Here is an 18,104-nt window from a genome sequence, read left to right on the forward strand (position 1 = left end):
TTTAATTCCCTGCATGCTGTGTAATAACACTGAAGCTGTAATCCTTGCATTTACTGTTTTTTTTCCAACTTGATTATATGTTTCTGCCTGTTGGCCAACCCTCTTTTCAAATACTGTCAGCCATGTCACTGTATCAACAACAATATCCTCTACTGCCAAACCTCCTGACTGCAGTAGTTAAAGTATGATTCAGATTTGCTGCTTCCATTATTTACAGTACTTCCCAGGCAAGTTTCATATTGAATTCCAGATTTTGAAACCATGCTCCAAAGCACTGAACATTTTTGCTCTTCTCTGTTTCCTCCTGGCGAGGATTATCTTATGCAGATGACTTTTTTTGAGTACCGTCCATATGCAAAGCCAGCCCTCGAGAGAAGTCCCTACTTTGCATCCTTCCGTTACACACATGCTTTCATTACACCAATGTAAGTGTCAGTTAAACTCCCACATATCTCCAGCAGTGGAATACTTGCTATCAACTTCAGTGCTTAAGGGAAATTGTCTTGATTTGTGTGATTAGTAAATGACATGGTGATCTTTACCTCAAGACTGTTGTTTGAATTAAGCCTGGCTTATTAGTAGCAGAAAGTAAATTACCATCTATAAACTCACCCAGCCCCTATGGAAATCTGTTGTAAATTACTCTTATTAGCAGAAAGAAGGAGAAGGGATGAAATACCATTTTGTACACTGCCTAGGACAGAACTCATATGTAGAAATTGGAATTGCCACGCTTGTTGTGGAATACAGGGTTTTTTTGTTCAGTGGTGTAGGAGAAAGGATTGTAAATAGTTTCTACTACGCTTCACACTGCAAAATTTGGAAGCAGATCTATATCTTTGTGTGTCAAGTTTCTTCATCTGCATCTGTTCTTAGCTCCCACATGAGATTGATCAGGCACTAGGATTGAATCCACTTTAGGGAAGTGGGACAAGGTTTAGTAAATAAATAAATAAATTAATAAAAAAGTCATGGTGTACAAATTAAACATTCTCACGGAGTTGCAGTGTTTGTATACCACATCTTCAAAGCTGGGGTAATTTGCTCACTGGACTATGACGCAGTATTGAGTTTACATGTGTTAGAGTTGCAGTGATGCAAAAGAGAAGGACTTTTTCACTAAATTTTGTTCTGTCAGTGTGTTTGCTTTACCATCAACACTGAGACGTGACCTTGGTGTCAAAAGAGCCAGCTCTCACAGCACCTCACTTATTTGTGCCTGGGAAGACTGAGCTATTGGTTATAAAATAGAGAGTGCAATGTTCAAAAGCTCTCATTTTGCTTATGAATCTGCAGATGTTCTGCTCACAGTATCAAGTCCAGAGAGGGCAGCAATCTGCTAGCGTGCTACCAGCTAATGGACATTCCCTGTTCTTTTATTGCTGGAGTTTTGGAGTGGACCAAGCCCTTTTGGAACATAAAGCAGTAAGGTGCTGGAGGCAGACTGTGCAGAAGGTTTTTGGGTCAGTTTTCCTTACAGGCAAGCAATGCAAGTAGCACTGTAGCTGTTTAGGTCATCCCTGCACTGAGGTTTTTCGCAGTCTAGCGTCAGGCACCTGACTGGTGATTATGTGGCTGAAGGCTCCTGTAGAGTCAGTGGGACGCCTATAGCTTCCCTGACAACACAGGCACTGAGGCTGCTGGCTTAGGCACTCGAGTTGGATGCCTTAAGCTAAATAGTGAGACTAGCCTCTCTAGCCCAGTGTCTAGTCCAACCACAGAACAGAAGTTTACCGTGGCTGTGAACTAAAGGATGTATCTCTTCAGCTGTTTCCTAGTGCTGAACGCATACCAGCATCCTGAATGCATGGTGGAACTGATCAAAAGGTAAGTATTAATACAGCTTCAGTGTCCAGGAACATTAAGTGTCCAGCTTCAACATCCTGGAACTGTAAGCTTCTATCAGAAACTCCTCCAGCCAACCACATCCTTTCTGGGGGGTTGGCTGGTGTCACTGAGAGCCATCTCTGTGTCTTTCCCCTCCTTTCTGGATGCCCCACAGGAGGAGGAAGGCCGTGGTCTCAAACAATCCTGTGTATTAAGTATAGAATATTTTTTCTTCCTATGCCTTTCCACAATTGATGACTCAAGAGCTTGTGCAAAAAAGGAACACTGAGGTGGGAGAACTAAAGATATGAAGCCTCATACGTTCATACGCTGCTACAGCCCAGACTCTGCTGCTGTGCAGTGTCCCTCTCTGCAGTCCTGGGAAACGCAGTGAGGAAGAGTATGAGGTTGCTCACCCTGTATGTTGCTTGAGCAAGAATGGGGACTGAAGTCAGAGTCAGAATCCCAGGACCTGATACATCATGGTGTATTGTTAGCTGTGTTTGTTTTGGGGGGGTGTTGATAATTTTTCTTCTAGGTTTTTGTCTCTCTATTTAATTATCCTTTTCATTACTGATTTCCTGACTTAATCTGAATGTGCATAAATCTCCACCATAGATTTATCATCTCTATAGAAAGCGCTTTCAGAGTGGTTGTGCAGCTTCCCAGAAAAGGGACACTGTTGGCAAATGAAGCTTTCAGATTCAACAATAAGCCTACTATTATGCTGATTTTTGCCAAGCTTTCCCTCACTTCTTTCCCATTTACTTACAAGAGTGAGCTCAAGGCTTCTTTTGGTTTGTTTTCGAGCTTTAGCCATTCTTAAGTGTTTACCACCCTGCTCAAGTCCCCTCACTCTGAAACATTAGGCCCCACAAGATACTGCTGCATTGCTTTTGGAATCAGAAAACACTCAGGTTCCTTTTTCCAACTGCATGTTTCATTGAAGGTTCTAAACAGCCTGTTTGCCAGTCTTTAAAAATAAGAATCTTTCTTGGAATATTGTACTTTGACTGTCACAGTCATTTGAGGACATTTTGTTTTTTAACCAAACGCAAGATCTCAGAGCAGCAGTTGAAATTATCTTCAACATAAATAATCTCATTGCAAAACAGAGTTTTGTTTATATAGTATGTAGTTTGCATGCCCATAACCATTCAATCAAATTCAGGCCTTGTCTGAGCAAACATAATGGCCATTAACTTACGTGCGAGTTGTGAATTATCCTTTCTGAATTTGACTTGTAGCTTTCAGAGCCAAAAAAAGCTGTCTTCCTTGACTCCTTTGCTTGGGATCACACATGTAAATGCAAGGGCTTTTTTGAGTATATTTCTGAACGTTGAATACAGCTTTCTGCCTATAACATGTGGCAAGACAGCCGCTTGAGGTTTTTGTTCTATCGTGACTGACTGTCAGAATCTCTACAGTTATTGTGAATCTTCTTTTCCTTCTTTCCGTGTTGATATTCTGTATAATGCTCTCTATGACTCCACACAAGTCCCCTGAAAGGACCTTCTGTCTTTGCTTGGCAGCTTTCTCCTAAGCCAAGCATGTAAACATCTATCTCCTGAAGACATACCCCTGTTAATCACTTATGGGGCTTCTCTTCGAACTTTTTCTGTTGACGTTGCAGTTTTTAACTGCAGTTAACAAAAGCCAGGATAAAATGTTATTATCAGTCCTTCTCCTGGCTTAAAAGAGCCATGTTACGTTTATGCCCCAGATTAGCAGCTGCTCTACAACATGAGCTATGTAATTTGCTGTTTTCCATATCTTCGCCCTCAGATCTGTTGCCAGACCACTGCGACTGTACCAGTTTATTTCCAAATTCCTGTGTTGAATCAATTTCCCCCGCTGGCAAGCCAGAAACAATTTCGTGCCAGGGGAATTTCAACTGATTTAATTTGTTGCCAATTAACAAACTTTTAATCACTGATTCTGGTACTGAAACCAACAAACAAATGCATGCTTAGAGCAACACACCTCAGCTCTCCTCCAGATGCCTCTCCTCCCTGCTCTGTGGGCTCCAGTCCTGTCACTACACGTGGCACCCAGTCCCTTTGGGGAGCCAATGGGCCTCACCAAATAGGTGAGGTGAGGCTTTGTAGCTAGTGCACTGGGCAGGACTTAGAAGACCTGTATTATTTCTGCAGCTGCGAAGTTCTCTGCACCATTTCTTTCTGTGCTGCTGTCTCTTATCTGTAGGGCATGAAAAAAAAGCAGTGACCTGCCTTGGGCAGTACTGTGAAACTGACTGCTGAGAAGCAGTCCAAGAGGACATGGTGTTACTGATGTAACTGAAGCCTGGGAGTCTGGCAGTCTTGTGGGAACAGTAGGTGTTTGAAAAAAGCAAGGAGATTAGAACAATTGCATAGGGCTGTATTTTATTACTTTGCCTTCAGTCGGTTTTTCTTCCATCCCTAGCCCCAGTAGCAATTAAGTGGCACCAGACATAACCTCATATCTGGGTGGCAGTGTGTTCTTTCCCTTCAGAAACAATGAATTTACAACGGTTGTGTTGTGACATCCCCCTGGATTACTGCAGCTCATTATCTCATGTTAGAGTATGACATGTCAGCTTTCAAGGTCCTTTTCAGGACAGGTCACCAGTTGCTGGAGCACCAATATCAACCAGACCTCAGTCAAAAAATCTTTACAGAAAACTGGGGGGGTGGGGTGTATTTTTAGCCCAGATCATTTCAATGGTCTGGTCTGCAGGGAACTTACACAAACTGAATAGAATAACAGATCACAGTGCACGGATGGAGGCGGGGAGGTTATGAGAGAGCAAGAAATCACTAAGGCACCTTTACTGCCAAAGTTACTGCATTGTGCAGCTACACCTGGGGTATCTCATAATATTTGTCATACACACTGAGTTTTGGAAATTCCTTTCTTCTCTGTGATCGCATCAGAAATACAACCATGGTTGTATAGGAAATGTTGTGTACTGAGGGTTTAATGCAAAATCCAAAGTCAGTGCTGTGACCAGGCCACCTCACTTCTAATACAAAGAATGCAAAGGTTCCAGCTGGGATGTGTAATTGTTGCTGATTATCACTTTACATTTATCAGTGAATAACCTCTGCAGAGGAACTGAACACTGCAACATGTGTTGGCCATAAGGTTCATACTGCTATTTGGCATAAACAGGAGATGAGAATTAAACTGCGGGCAGCTGGTGTCCTCTTTTTGGAAATGTAGGCTCACCATACAGCCAAATATACTTCAAGTCAACGTGGGTTTGCACATTTGCAGCAAAAATTAAGAAGCTGATGGAGTAGTGCTAAAACTCCTTCCATACCAATGGAGAATCTGTGCACCTTGTCTGGAGATCAGCTTCTAGATATTGGCCCTTTATTCCCAACAAAAACATTGGCAGATGTTGCATCATTCTCTGTATGAAGGGCTCCTGTTTCCTGAAGATTTGTTTGAGGCAGCCATTCACAATCCTCTCTGCAGAATATGCATGATCCTTTCTATGTTCCCATTCCAGCCTCTGCGTTCAGTTGCTGTGCATGGCATTTTCCTTGTGCCAGCTTTTGCATGCACCTGCAGGCTTCCCAAAGCTGTTATTCCTTCTCTATTTGTTTACAGCTCAGCCTAGTACTTAGTGTTTTCCTCACTTGTGTTTAGTACCTAGATAATTCACCCTCAAAACTGTCCAAATTACACCATTTCTCACCAACAGTGGTGGATAAAAAAGCCACAAACAGGAATTAATTTCAGTGTACAGAGGGTACAAGGAGTTTAGTGGAAAGTACATAAAAAGTAGACCACTTGATTTTTGTTTAGCCTTCTAAATAAATTTACAGTTCATCTTAAGCAATTGATGTTTTCAAAAGTCAAAAGTAAAGATACAGAATGAAGTTGCAGCTCAGGTTTTTCTTCCCACTACACTGTCACACAAAAACCTAAGCTATTTCTGGCTGTTCTTATTTTTAGATTGTTCTTCATATACCATCTACCGTCATTGAAATTAATGAGAAAATAAAAGGAGTGACCTTTGCCTGAGCACATACAGTTTATGCATGAGCTAAACAGCAGGATCCTTTTTCATTCTTCTTTTTCCCACATTCTCTTTCTCCCTGCTCTCCCCCAGCCAAATATAATTTGTAAAGCCTTTAAAGCCTTTCATCCTATGTGTTTCCACTGTGTTTCTTTAGAGGAGTCTCAGGTCCATGATTCACATCTATTCTCTTGTACCGAAAAGTCAGCAGCACCCTTGTTTTATGAATATAATGCACTGTTCTCTTGAACTTCAGAATCGTTTCCAGAACTCGCAAGCAAAATGCAGCTCAGGTTGTGGATTACACCAGCAATGCTATAAAGAGCACTCTCAGAACACAAATGTAAGTGCGGACATTCAAAGTTACATTGTTTAAGGCAAACCAACATTTACTGGAGATCTGAATAGTTTGGAAGACATGATTCCAAGTGAAATGTTAATTCTGAACCTGTGGCTTCACCATAACTTGACTATCTAATTCATGCCCAGCTTTCTGCAGTAGGTGGGTGAGTCCATTCAACAGATACTCATGCATAAAGCCACTGCAGCTGAATAGAGTAGAAACTGCCCAGCGAGGTTCACTTTGGCACCACCATCAGAGAGAACTGTGTGTCTATCACACCAAGGTGGTTCTCTTGCCCACCATGGGGAAATGCTGCCAGCTCTGCCTGGTTCGCAGTGTGGATTGGCTGTAGGCTTGGTGTAAATCTCACCTTGAGCTATTTTCCGTGCCGCAGTTTGTGAATGCTTGGTTGAAAACAATAAGAACCGAGTGGCTGAAGATGGAAGAAGTTAGTTTTCTGGCTGAAGGTGTGGAGTTCAGGTAGAGGTGCGTTATGACGAGAAGAGTTGTCTTTGCGCTAGCAGGAAAAGAGGTATGAAGTGATTTTGATGGGAAATGCTATGATTTTCCAGGCCTTATGGCTCTCAGAAATGAGAACTGACATGTTTGGTGAAGGGAAATGCTGACTGATGGTGTAAAACATCAATACCGATAGTAAATCCGGATTAAGCTGTGTAGGAAAATGTGCCGATTTCTTTAGTTCTATGTGTGTGGTTGTACCTCCACGTTCTCGTGTTTAAGTGGATAGGTATTTATTGCTCCTTTAGCTTTGTGTTAACTGTGCCTGTGTGTTTCCTTTGGCGCTTTTTTGGTCGTATTTTAAAACATCGATTACTGGAAATGTTATCGGTACGTTTTTATGTTCTGGTTGATTTGCCAAGAGTATTTGCAGGTAGGAAGGCTCATAGGTCAGCGATGATTTACGTTGCCTGTTTCCTCTTGCTTACTGAGGAGTTCTTGACCAGGTCTTTACATGAGCACTACTGCACGTCGCGGACACCCATCTGTATGTGGCAGGAGGGGCCCACACGAGCTGCGGTCCCGCTGCAGGGAACGCACGACAGGCGCTGCGCTGTCGGAGCCGTGCTTCGGGCAGCTCCCGGTCCCGGCCGTGCGCCTGCGGGCGGGGGGACGCGGCGGCGCCGCCGCCGCCCTTGCAGTGAGCGGGGTCCGCTGCGCCATTACTGAGGCGGGCCCGGGGCGGCGCGCGCGTGCAGGGGCGGGGCGGGGCGCCAGGCGTGTCCCCCCGAGCCGGCGGCAGCACCGGAGCCGCGGCTCGCAGGCGGTCGCCGCTCGCCGCCGGCCCGCAGCTTCGGTAGCGGCCTCGCTGCGGCCCGGCCGATACCTGGTAAGTGCACCGTTCTGCTCCCTCCTCGCTTCCTTTCTCCTTCTCTGTTCTCCAGCGGCACCTGCGCGGGCCCGCCGGGAGTTTCCTGCCGAGGGGTGCCGGGCGGGCGGGGCGGTTGCTGTGGTGCCGCGCGGCGCCCGCCCGCCCGCCCGCTGCTCTAACGCTTCGGGTCCCGGCGCCGCGGAGGGAGCCCCGCCTGGTGGCACGGGCACGGGCACGGCAGCGGGGCCGGCTCCGGCCGCTGGGGCTCCGGCCGCTGGGGCTCCGCCCGGCGTGCGCTGGGACCGGCTCCGCCAGCGCCCAGGAGCCGCTCGTCGCGGCTTCCCGGCGCTCCGCCAGCCCCCCGGCGCCGCCGGAGCCGAAACTGGGCTGCGGTGTGCGAGGCTATTCAGTAACAGCCGTGGTCATAAATGATTAACTGCGCGCCCGGGGAACGGGAGCCTGGGCTTTCCGGACGCAGCCGTTTATCCCTGCCTGTCTTGGCGGCCAGACGCGCTGAGCCAGCGGTACGTTTGTTCCTGAAATGCCGCCTTAGGTTTTTGCATGGGCTGTGAAACGCTGCCGCGAGTGCTGCCATACCACAAGGCAGGGACGAAGGTTGCTGTGCCCTAGTTGCTGTTTCTGCCCAAACCCAGCCGTTTTGAGGGTTTGTTTTGTCAGCGCGAAGGTGAAAGACCGCCGAGGTGATAAGGGAAGTTTGGGTTTGTGAGTATGTTCTTTAGTTCGGGATTTTTTTTTTCCCCTTGTGTGTGCGTACATGTGAGGTTTTTTCGGCATTCCTTTTTTACTGTGCATGAGACGTTTAATCATGAGGCGTGGAAATCTTTGATAAGCAGTGGCAGCTGGCATTATTCTTTTACTCTCAATTAGAATGCAATGCTTCCTTTGTTGAGCTGTAAACGAATAGTGTAGGCATCTTCCCCACCCTCAGCCTCATCATCCTGAGATGTGAATCACTTGTACCTGCAGATTTATTTTCTTGAGGAGAGCTGTGAGGCACCACAGAAAATCCATCTGTTTCATTCCAGGACATACTCCACTGGACTGCTTTAGCTGATTCCAGCTTGAAAAATACGCTTTAAGGCAACTAATGATCTTCTGTGGGAATTCTTTCCTATTAACGTTTAAATTCGGATTGCTGATTTCTGTGTGATTCATCTTTCTTCCATTTCTTTGAGCTTCTGATAGTCAGATTTTCCGAAATGTGATGCTTCAAGGAAGGTAAAATGCAAACTTTCTATGCAGCAAAAGACTGCTGCATACAGAATGTCAGGGTCAACTAGAAACGTCTTTGCACTGGCCATGAAAGAAATCCTGGGTGGTAACCTGTTGAATGCCACTAACTAGAGTCTTCAAGCTGCTGTGAGCAGGACACTGCGCCCTTGCCACAATTGTTTCTGTGAATGCGCTGAAACCGTGTGAATGCAGAGTAATTTCCAGGCCAGAACAGGTTGATGCATTTGCTGAGGTGCCATCACAACCTGCTGGAGCTGAACGCTGCTGCTCGACTGAGTGCTCTCCCACTAGTTGTGTTATGGGAGTTGAAGGAGTTTGGCCCTTCAGGAGAACAGCAGGATCTGTTAAATGTAATGAGACACTAATCAAGATAAGGTTTGTACTGTGTCAGGTGCTGTATAAACATGTAAGAAGGTAAGGTCACAACTCTAGGAAGTTTATGGTGTAAGAAAGTGTTACGATTAAGATGAAGTAAATTAAGTACCCTTCAAAATGTTCTCAGGGTTATCCTGAAGTGAAGGGTCTGTTTCCACAGTCTTTATGGTGTCTGAGAAGGAACATGTGCATAAGAGTTACTGTTTTGTCTGACATACTGTAATGAGCCTAAAAATTGAACACAACCATCTCCGACGTACTGTCTGTGTTGAGGGAAGTTTGGTTCTGAATCTAGATCAGTTATTCTTATTGAGTCCTTCTTGCTCGAAGAAATGGAAATGAGGCTATGTCAGGACGTCTTTCTGCCATTTTCCTGAATTTTAAGGAAATACCTGTCCAGTACTGAAATCAGTTTAGGCCTGTTTTGAAGAGAAAGCATGACAACATTCCAGTGGCCTTCAGTGTGGCCTTCATATCTTCTCTGAGTTTTCTTCTGGCAATGGTGGAAGCACCAAAGCTGTGCCTGTCAGCAGTTGTAGGCAACCTGTGTTTGGTATTAACTTCCCTAGGCTGTTATATTCATGTTCCTTTTCACCCACATGTGTTGCCTCTGTTGCCATTCTGGGAGCTGCTTTTCCTAGTATCTTCTCAGGGCCCATGTCTTAGAGGTCTTTAGTCACTGTTAAGTAATGTTAGTCATGCAGGAAAGAAAATCCTCAGTAATTTTCTCAAAACAATCTGGTGTGGTGCTTTACACATCTGAAGGAAAGGTCAAACTCCACTTTTCACTGCTCACTGGAGGATATAAGGAAAACTGTGTAACAATTTGGAGCAGAGGACCCAGGGACAGTAAGGCTTTGCATAAAGATCAAGGGAAGAAAAATAACTAATAGTTAAGTGTTAATTTTAGTTAACTTGTAAGTAAAGGGATTGTCTGTGTTACTCTGGAGAAATATGTCTCCTCTGTCTTCCGTGTTTTTCTGCACTGTTTCAGTCCTACGGTTTCTCTCTTTTCTACCTTTTCTTCCTTCTTCATGTGCTTCACCAGCTTTTTCACTTTTTTGTCCTTCGTGTACAAGAATGAATAGTGCTGAGATAGTTAACTTTGATAGCAAAGTGCCTTTATTTTAGTCTGAGCACCTTCCCTGCTTATAGTTGTTTGGAAGCAGCACTTTGTAGCATTATTATATCAAAGAATTTGGCTCTTCACTGGGATTAGCAAGTGGCTATGCAGTTCATGTCTCTTTACCCCGTTTGTTTCTGAGTCCCTTGACCTTCAAGAAGGTGGTGCAACACTTACGCCTCTGCATTTGCAAGATCTTTATAGTCCTGAGGACCCCTGGAGGACCGTATGTTCATGTTTTGCAGAGTTTGAGATGATGGGTGCCTAGTTACCTTGTATTACTTCCAATACGTATTTGAAAGAGGCATTGTGGGCAATTCCCACAGCAATGATTTTGGCCCTGGTAGTGCTTGTCTTGTAGCATGCTAAAGACCAGCTCCTTGGCAGATTAATTTGGTGGGGTGATCAGAAGAGCTAAATCCAACTCGTACCTTGACCAATGGTGTGTGCAAAATACATTGCTTTTATTTCAGGAGGAGTTGTGGCAGCACGAGGGATATAAATTCTGGGATGCAGAGAGAAGCTGGAGAGTGAAAACTGAATTTTTTTTACTTCAGTTTCACAGTCTGTGAGTGGAACAGACGGGTGATGTGGGCAAGTCTGACAGCTGTGACTTTTCTTTCTGGGTGGAAGTAGAGTAATTCCCTAGTTCTGCGTATGGATTAGAAGAAATCCGGTTTTGGTTATTAGCCCCCACTGTCTTTCCTGCTGAAAGTTTGTCCATGTGAAGCTTGTTTAGAAACTCCATAATGAAATCCTGTGTGCATATCCCTTTTTGGGTGTGTGAGTTTGTGTGTAAGACCTGAGAAATGAAACTGTGATTAGGGCAGTTGGAGAAGTAAAACATTTCTTCTGAGAACTTGTCAGCAGATGTAAGCTACTCTTTTTTTTTTTTTTTTCGCAAGAGATTTCAGAAGGAGACTTCAAAATTCAAGAGTCTGATGTTGGTTTCTGAATGTAAGAAATGACTTCTTGTTGACTAGGCCACTGTATACTTTATGGGCGATGGCTCTATTCTCATTTACTAAAGTCATTTTTAAGCAACAGTGACAGTGCTTTCACTTATTCTTCCAGTGCAATTATACTTTCACTGGCTCTCGTACCAAAAAAGTTTCTGAAGATTTTTTGTTTAGACAAGGCAAATAGTGCTGCAGACCCTAATTGGGGTTTTGGAATAAAGTCAAAACTCTGCATGTGTTTTAAACATCTTGTAAACAACAGTAATACAGAATCCCTCCCCATCTTTTTATAATGCGGATTAGAGACTAATGTAAAAGTATGCCTTGCATATACATAGCAGGAAAGGACTGCGGCATAACATTTCCAAAGCTTGCTCTTTTCTTGGTTTACTCCTAGCTGAAGGTATACAGTTTCTTCAAAAACCATGAATTACAAATGAATTTACAGTACTTTGTGACTCCTTGTCCTTTTCCTTCAGACAAAAGGCCCTTTCAATCCATTGTGGAACAGTCACTGATTTTCATGTGGTCATTCAAGAAAAGGATAGTGATTTGCCTTCATAATAGGCCTTTCAGTACTCTCTCTGGTGGTTTGTTGACAGAAAAAAATGCCTATGGCTGTGTACTGTGTCCAGTGTTTAAATCACTGTTGAATCTAATTTCCCAAGTGTTGAAAAGTTAAGAGTGCAAATGTCAAGGAAGCCTCACCTGTTTGTGAAGACCAGTGTGCTGCTGCTCAGAGTTGAGGACAGATTTTGCCCTCTGTAAACCGATACAGTTTTATGTTCACTGCTTGAAGGTCTGCTCTATTTATTTAATTAAGAAACCCAGTGTTTCTAGGAGCTGGGCTTCTAAGAGGGCTGATGCAATGTTATCTGTTTGTGCTGTGCATGGCCAAGATGACTAAGATTTCTTGAGAGGTGTCTTATCCTCGAAAGCTGTGGGTGTGTTTTGAGTTAGCATTAAAGAAGCTGCTAGCACTGTTGTGTTTACAGCACAGTCTCACTGTGGTGTTATCCTTCTGTGCTGGTAAGGCTAACCTGCCTGGCAGCATTCAAAATAAACACCCCACAGTCGGGGCAGGTAGGCTGGTGTTTGTTGTTCCAACGTTATGCAAAATCCATGCATGGATTTATGATGTTTGACCTTAATCTTTCTTGGAATAGTACCAAAAGATGTTTGTGGTATGAGACATTTCTGAATGATGGCAGATCTTCAGGATCCTGGTTGATTTTGTTAGAAACCTGTGCAGATCTTGAAGATTCAGTTCAGGAGTGTGTGTCTGAGTACTCTTTGTGGTATTTTGTGGCTTTTGTTGCTGAAGACTGATGCATGCTGACAGCTGATGGGGGTGGCAGATCAGGAGTTAAGGCTTTCTTGCTGGTTTAGGTGCAACTGCCAAGAAAGAGTATTTTGGTTCTGGATGACTCTAAACTCAAGCAGGTACTCGAATGGTCATTTCAGACTGAATCACTTTTAGTAGTATATAAAAACAGCTTTCAGTATGTACTGACCTACGCACACCTAATTCATGGCTTTCACTTCTGCACTATACTGAAACTATCCACTTACAGTGTTTCAATTACAGCGCTGTGTATGGTTTTCTGTGTAAAATTAAATGCAATAAAATTGCCTTGCATGTGCTCTCTGGGTGTGGTGGTACTTCTGGGTGGAAATGTTTCAGAGATTTGCGCTTTATGCTAATGTTGGAAAAACCTGCAAATCCCAAAATGTCATTACTGTGGGACTTCTTTCTGTGTCAATGCAGGGGAATAACTATCTTGTGCTGTAATACTAGCTTGCACAGATTTTGATTTAGTGATCTTTACAACTTGGTCTGAATGAAATGTTGCCTTTCCTGTCAGTTTGTTTTCCAGTAATAACTTAGTGCTGGCTAGAAATTGTTTTTGAGTTGGCTGGTTTTTAAGCTGCTGGCATGAAGTTGTGCTTTGGTGTTTAAGATCAGAGCTTGTGCTCCTTGTTATGAAGTTGATGAGGAGAGGGATGGTGTGGACATAGGCTGCTTGCACAGCACCCTTCTGTTCCTGCAGCTTCTGAGGTCTTCCATGTACTGCAGCCACTTTGTTACTAGAGTGAAAGAAGGAAACCTACTTCTCATTAAAATCATAAAAGAACTAGGGGGTTGCTTCCTCCACAATAGCCAAATTATGTTGTGTACAGATGCAGTGGGAGCCAGAAACGATTGGATGATTTCTTTGGCCAACAGAGAAGCAGCTGTTCCAAAAAAGATTCAGTCTATCTGAGGTCTATTTGCCAGTGGCGTCCTGAAGAGGTCTGCAGTGTGAGGCAAATAGAGATGAACTAGAGCAGCTGCTGTGTAAGAGTGTCGGGAGGCTTGTAGTAGCAAAGAGAATAGAACATGGTGGTTGGAAGGAGCCTTGGTGAGGGAGGAAGGTCAGGGAAAATTCCATGGGCTGGAAGGAGCTCTGGCAGTAGGAAGGCACCAGGTTTTTTCTTCGGTCTCTTTAGATACCCAAGTGTGAAGGGGAAGGCTTGTGAGGTGAGGGGTGGGGAAAGGGAGGAATTGCAGGGAATGTCTTTTCTGTGATGCTAATATAAGATCAGGGCTTCTCTGGCCCCATTGGGGTTTTCCTCAGGTTTGGCCATTTGGTTAAAGAACTGATCGAAATGGTGGGCTTGCTGCAGTTCATATGTTACTGATTTACAGCCATGTTCTGTTATGCACTTAACTTCCACTGAAATCCACAAGTACAGAGTGTGGGCCATTATCATTGCTTGTTTGTCACTCAAGGATAAAAAAAGTTCTTCCTTTATTATCTGTTCCTAAAACCACACACCTGTCTGATATCCATGCTCCTGTGCCTGGTTGGCTTACATATGCTGATTCTTTATCAAATTGCTGGTGGATTGGAAGTTTTGAGGAAGGCCAGAGAACATGGTTGGCATAGTCTATTGCAATAGCTGCTCTGACTTTTCAATGTGGTAATTATTATCTTATCCTAGAAGAAGTAAAATAAATATCCAAATGACGCTGATCTGGGGAAACATTGAGCTGAGCAGACAATCAGCTTTACATCAGAAGAACTCTGACTCTCAAGTGTTCATCTTTGTGTGAAAGGGGACTATAGAGAAAGTCACCATTTTTCTGGCGCATGCCGAAACATGAAATCCTCAACATTGGTGGAGTTGTGCTTTTGTGATACTGGTGTAAAATCAGTATCTTGCCTTATGTAATCCTTCTAACATTAAATTCTCCTTTTTGCTGTGTAGTTGTATTTTGCATTAAAAAGCCAAGAACATGGCATGAGACACAGCTGTGGAGCAGGCTGCAGCAGTGTGCTGCCTTTCAATCCGTTAGCCCTGTGTTTATGTAATGCTCAGTCCTGAAACTTCTGGCAATCCTGTTAGAAGGTTCTACAGAGTCTTTTGGGTTAAGTCTACAGAGTGTTTTGGGTTAAAGGGCACCCTATAATGTGAAGTGTTGTATTTTGTAGTAGAGGATAAGTCTACAAAACCAAGGAAGTTTTGAACAGGCATTTTGCAGTCTGGAAGGTCGCACTGCTGTTGCTTACTCCGTCAACAGATGTTAGCGTACAGAAAAGTAACCCATCACTCTTTATCAAGTGGTGTCAGTGCAGTGGACGGATTTAACATAGATGAACAAGATGAATTGAGGTTCCCATGTTAGCACGTTGATACGTTACACTGTATCCAATCCTGATTATTTTGCATATTACTGTATAGATTAGGAAAGGTTGAAAACATCTAATTGCCTTCCTGGTGTTGGATTTTCAGAGGTGTTGAGTGCAGAAAGTTTTAATTGGAATTGTGTGCAGTCAGGTCCTCTGAAAATCAGGCTGTAGGTGAATGGTGGTACCTTCCAAAGCATTTTAATGAGAATTGCTAAAGAGCAAAACCAGATTTATTAAGCTCTAGCAAGGGGCTTGTTAAATGAAAGAGGGATCATCTTACAATTGCAAGGTCTATTAAACTGCAAAAAGGTTACTCATTACCATTGGTGCATCATATTAAAGGAATGAAGCAGCGTAAATGCAATCATTAATTAAACTGAATAGCACACCTTTAAACTATCATTCCCTGTTTTAAGTGAATAACATCGTCTTCCTTTTGGAGAGCCACTCAGCCTTAAAATATTAATTTTCTGTAATTAAAAAAGAAAAACCTCAAGATGTCTGTTTATTGTCATAAGTAAGAGCAATTTTGTATCATGGTATGATGCTCATTCTGGGCTGAACTAGGCCTGGTAAGCTCTGCATCCTCACTGAGCTGCCTGCAATGTCAGAGTCTGGCTCTTCAGAAGCAGTTTAATAGAGGGAAATGGTCAAACACCATGATAGCAAGAGCTCTTTTTTTGCGGTGCCAAAAGACCTGGGCAAGGACAACTCATTTTGAAATCTTGGGCTGCAAGGCAGGAGCCTGGTGAAGGCACTTGGCCACATTTGTATGGGAGTGAGGCCCCTGCAGAGCTGCACTCTGCATGACAGTCTTGGGGAACTGCTGGAACTGCCGCCAGCTGGCAGCTGGGCTGGTTTGGGATGGCTGTTGCTGAGTATGCTGGTTTTGTTGGATTTTCGTCTTTAAACAGATTTGGTACCAGACTCCATAAAAGGCTTTGCCTTTCGCTAGTTTAGGATTTTTATGGGAGGGACCGCAGGGGCTGTTATGTGCTACATTTTTGGACATTTTCGGTTTACAGTACTAGCCATAGTAAAGAGCGTTTGGAAGGAATCTGCTGTTAACTGAAATGGAAAATATAGGGATACACAGGCTCTTGAACAGCAGATGGGCTCCTTAAGAAGCATGGCATAAATTATTAACTCTCTGGGTTAGTGCAAATGTAGAAAACTACCTGTTCATGGGTTAAAGTTTAAAAAACCCAACAAACCAACACCACTTCTCCCCTACCCCCAGGAAAAACCCAAATCACAAAAAAAACCCAACCATCACACACACACACTATACAAATGAACTGTGAGTAGTTAAAAGAAACATCCAGAGAGCAGTAAGATGGTGATGATGGGATGGGAATGTATCAGCCACTCATGCTCAGCATAGCTGAACTCTGCTACAGTTGATTTTTTGGGACATATGATACATTAAACCTCTCGTCACCAAAATGACAGAGAAAAAAAGCACCCATACAAAGAGTGCATCTTTCAGAGCTATTATAAAAATGGTTATGCAATTCTGTTTCTTATGCAGTATGTATGTAAAGAGTAGTGGCAAAGCAACACCTTGATCTCTGGAAGCTTGTCTGTTGCAGATAAATGTTAGTTCATTAATTTCTCTTGTGGCATTATTTCTGTGGAATTACTGTTCTACTAAGGAATTAATTTGTCAGTTTCTAAGTTTGTCTCTTGCGTAAAATATAAAAAACCACAAGTCTGAACAGTGCTCTGTTTTATTGGCTTCAGTAATATTTACTAAGCAACCTGGATTGCAGGTCCTGCTCACTTCTGGTTATGTTGCTTCCCTCATCCTGGCTCCCTTACTGGATCTTTACCTTAGTCAGATTTTGGGTGATTTGATTACTTTTTTTTGGGTTTTGCTTGCCTTTCTTTTCCCAGTGGCTATCTTATCCTCCCATGACAACATATTAGCCAAATTTAGGTCAAAGTAGTATCCTAAGGAGAGGCTGTTTCCAGAAGTCTTCCCCTACTTAAATGCCAGGCATGTAGGTATTTCTAGTGAACTGTTAGACTTTATATTCTAGTACCGGACTGCCTTCAGGCTTTTGAATTTAACATGTTATCTTTATTTTATGTAATAAATAATAACTACAGATTGATATATTTAGACTTACCTGAAGTTTGAAGGTTTTTCTTAAATTTCTGTGGTTGTTTTACTTAACAATAAGGCATCAGTGCTGAAGGAAGACCGTTGCGGTGGTTTGATGCTTGTCCCTTAGCAGCCTAATGTTGAGTATTGTGTTCTATAATACTTCAAGTTTCACATTTTTGCATTTGCAACATGTTTATTCTTGGGGGTGGGAATGGGCAGGTCACTTGTGTCAGCAGACTACTCTGAGTTTTTCCTTTATTCCTGCCCTGTGTTAGAAGTTCTGACAATGGTCATAGGGAATTGGATACAAAATTGGCCTCTGATAGAATGATGAGTGGCTGTTTTGCTTTTGTCTGCTACCCTTTATAAAATGTAAGAGATTAAAATAATTGCTTGCCTCTACCACCCCTACATGTAAAATGCCTTGCCCAGATAAAAAGTATATGTAACGCATTAAAAACTTTCTTAGAAAACAGTCATGTTTCTTCTCATGTTTTGAAGGTCTTCTACTCTAAATAGGAATTGAAATGAAAATTTTTCAAGTCTGCTTTTTTTTCTTTCCTTTTTTCTTTTTCCTTCTTTCTAAGCTCATTCCTGGAAATCGCATCATGTAGCGTGCACCTAACATCCCATTTCTGATCTAGTGGGTCTCATAGTCCTCTAGGTTTGTCAGTTCCCTAATCAGTTCCTGCTGTCAGGAAAGAGGAGTAACAGCAGTGGATTTCAGCTGTGCTTCAGGCAGACTTGAATGTGATAGCTCGCTGTTAGTATGATTTGTGTCAAGTGAGGCATTTCATTATATATAAGGTGTGAAAAGTTGTAATCATTTCACCCTTATTTTGTAACTTGGTAATTCTGCTTTTAATTTACAGCTTTTACCATGTGCTGTAGTCCTGTCGTACTCCAGGAGTTGCTTGTATGACTTCCCAAGTGTGTTGTCTTCAGTAATTAACCGGGAGCAGAGATGTACTAAGGTGGCTGAGATAAATTCTGTTTTATAACAGATTTTTAAACCTTTGTGTTACTACACATGTAGAAAGGTACCTGTTTGTGGATACAAGGTGGTCAGGCAGCGTGCATATTTGAAATCTGCATGTTAA

General features: G+C 43.1%; 1 protein-coding gene across 4 annotated transcripts in view; it reads left to right on the forward strand.

Moving 5' to 3' along the window:
• Positions 1 to 18,104, forward strand: part of SPATS2L (spermatogenesis associated serine rich 2 like) — a 154,944-nt gene that overhangs the window by 62,357 nt on the left and 74,483 nt on the right. Inside the window, exon 1 of one of the 4 annotated variants that reach the window (XM_065670007.1) lies at positions 7,419 to 7,527. The exons of 1 other annotated variant lie outside the window; for it this stretch is intronic. The gene's annotated coding sequence lies outside the window, so the exon portion shown is untranslated. Of the gene's footprint in view, positions 1 to 7,418; positions 7,528 to 7,847; positions 8,034 to 18,104 lie in introns of those variants that run through there. 2 more of the 4 variants (XM_065670010.1, XM_065670009.1) reach the window with 2 other exon arrangements.

Source organism: Lathamus discolor, chromosome 3, assembly GCF_037157495.1.
Source record: "Lathamus discolor isolate bLatDis1 chromosome 3, bLatDis1.hap1, whole genome shotgun sequence".
NCBI classification, from domain to species: Eukaryota; Metazoa; Chordata; class Aves; order Psittaciformes; family Psittacidae; genus Lathamus; species Lathamus discolor.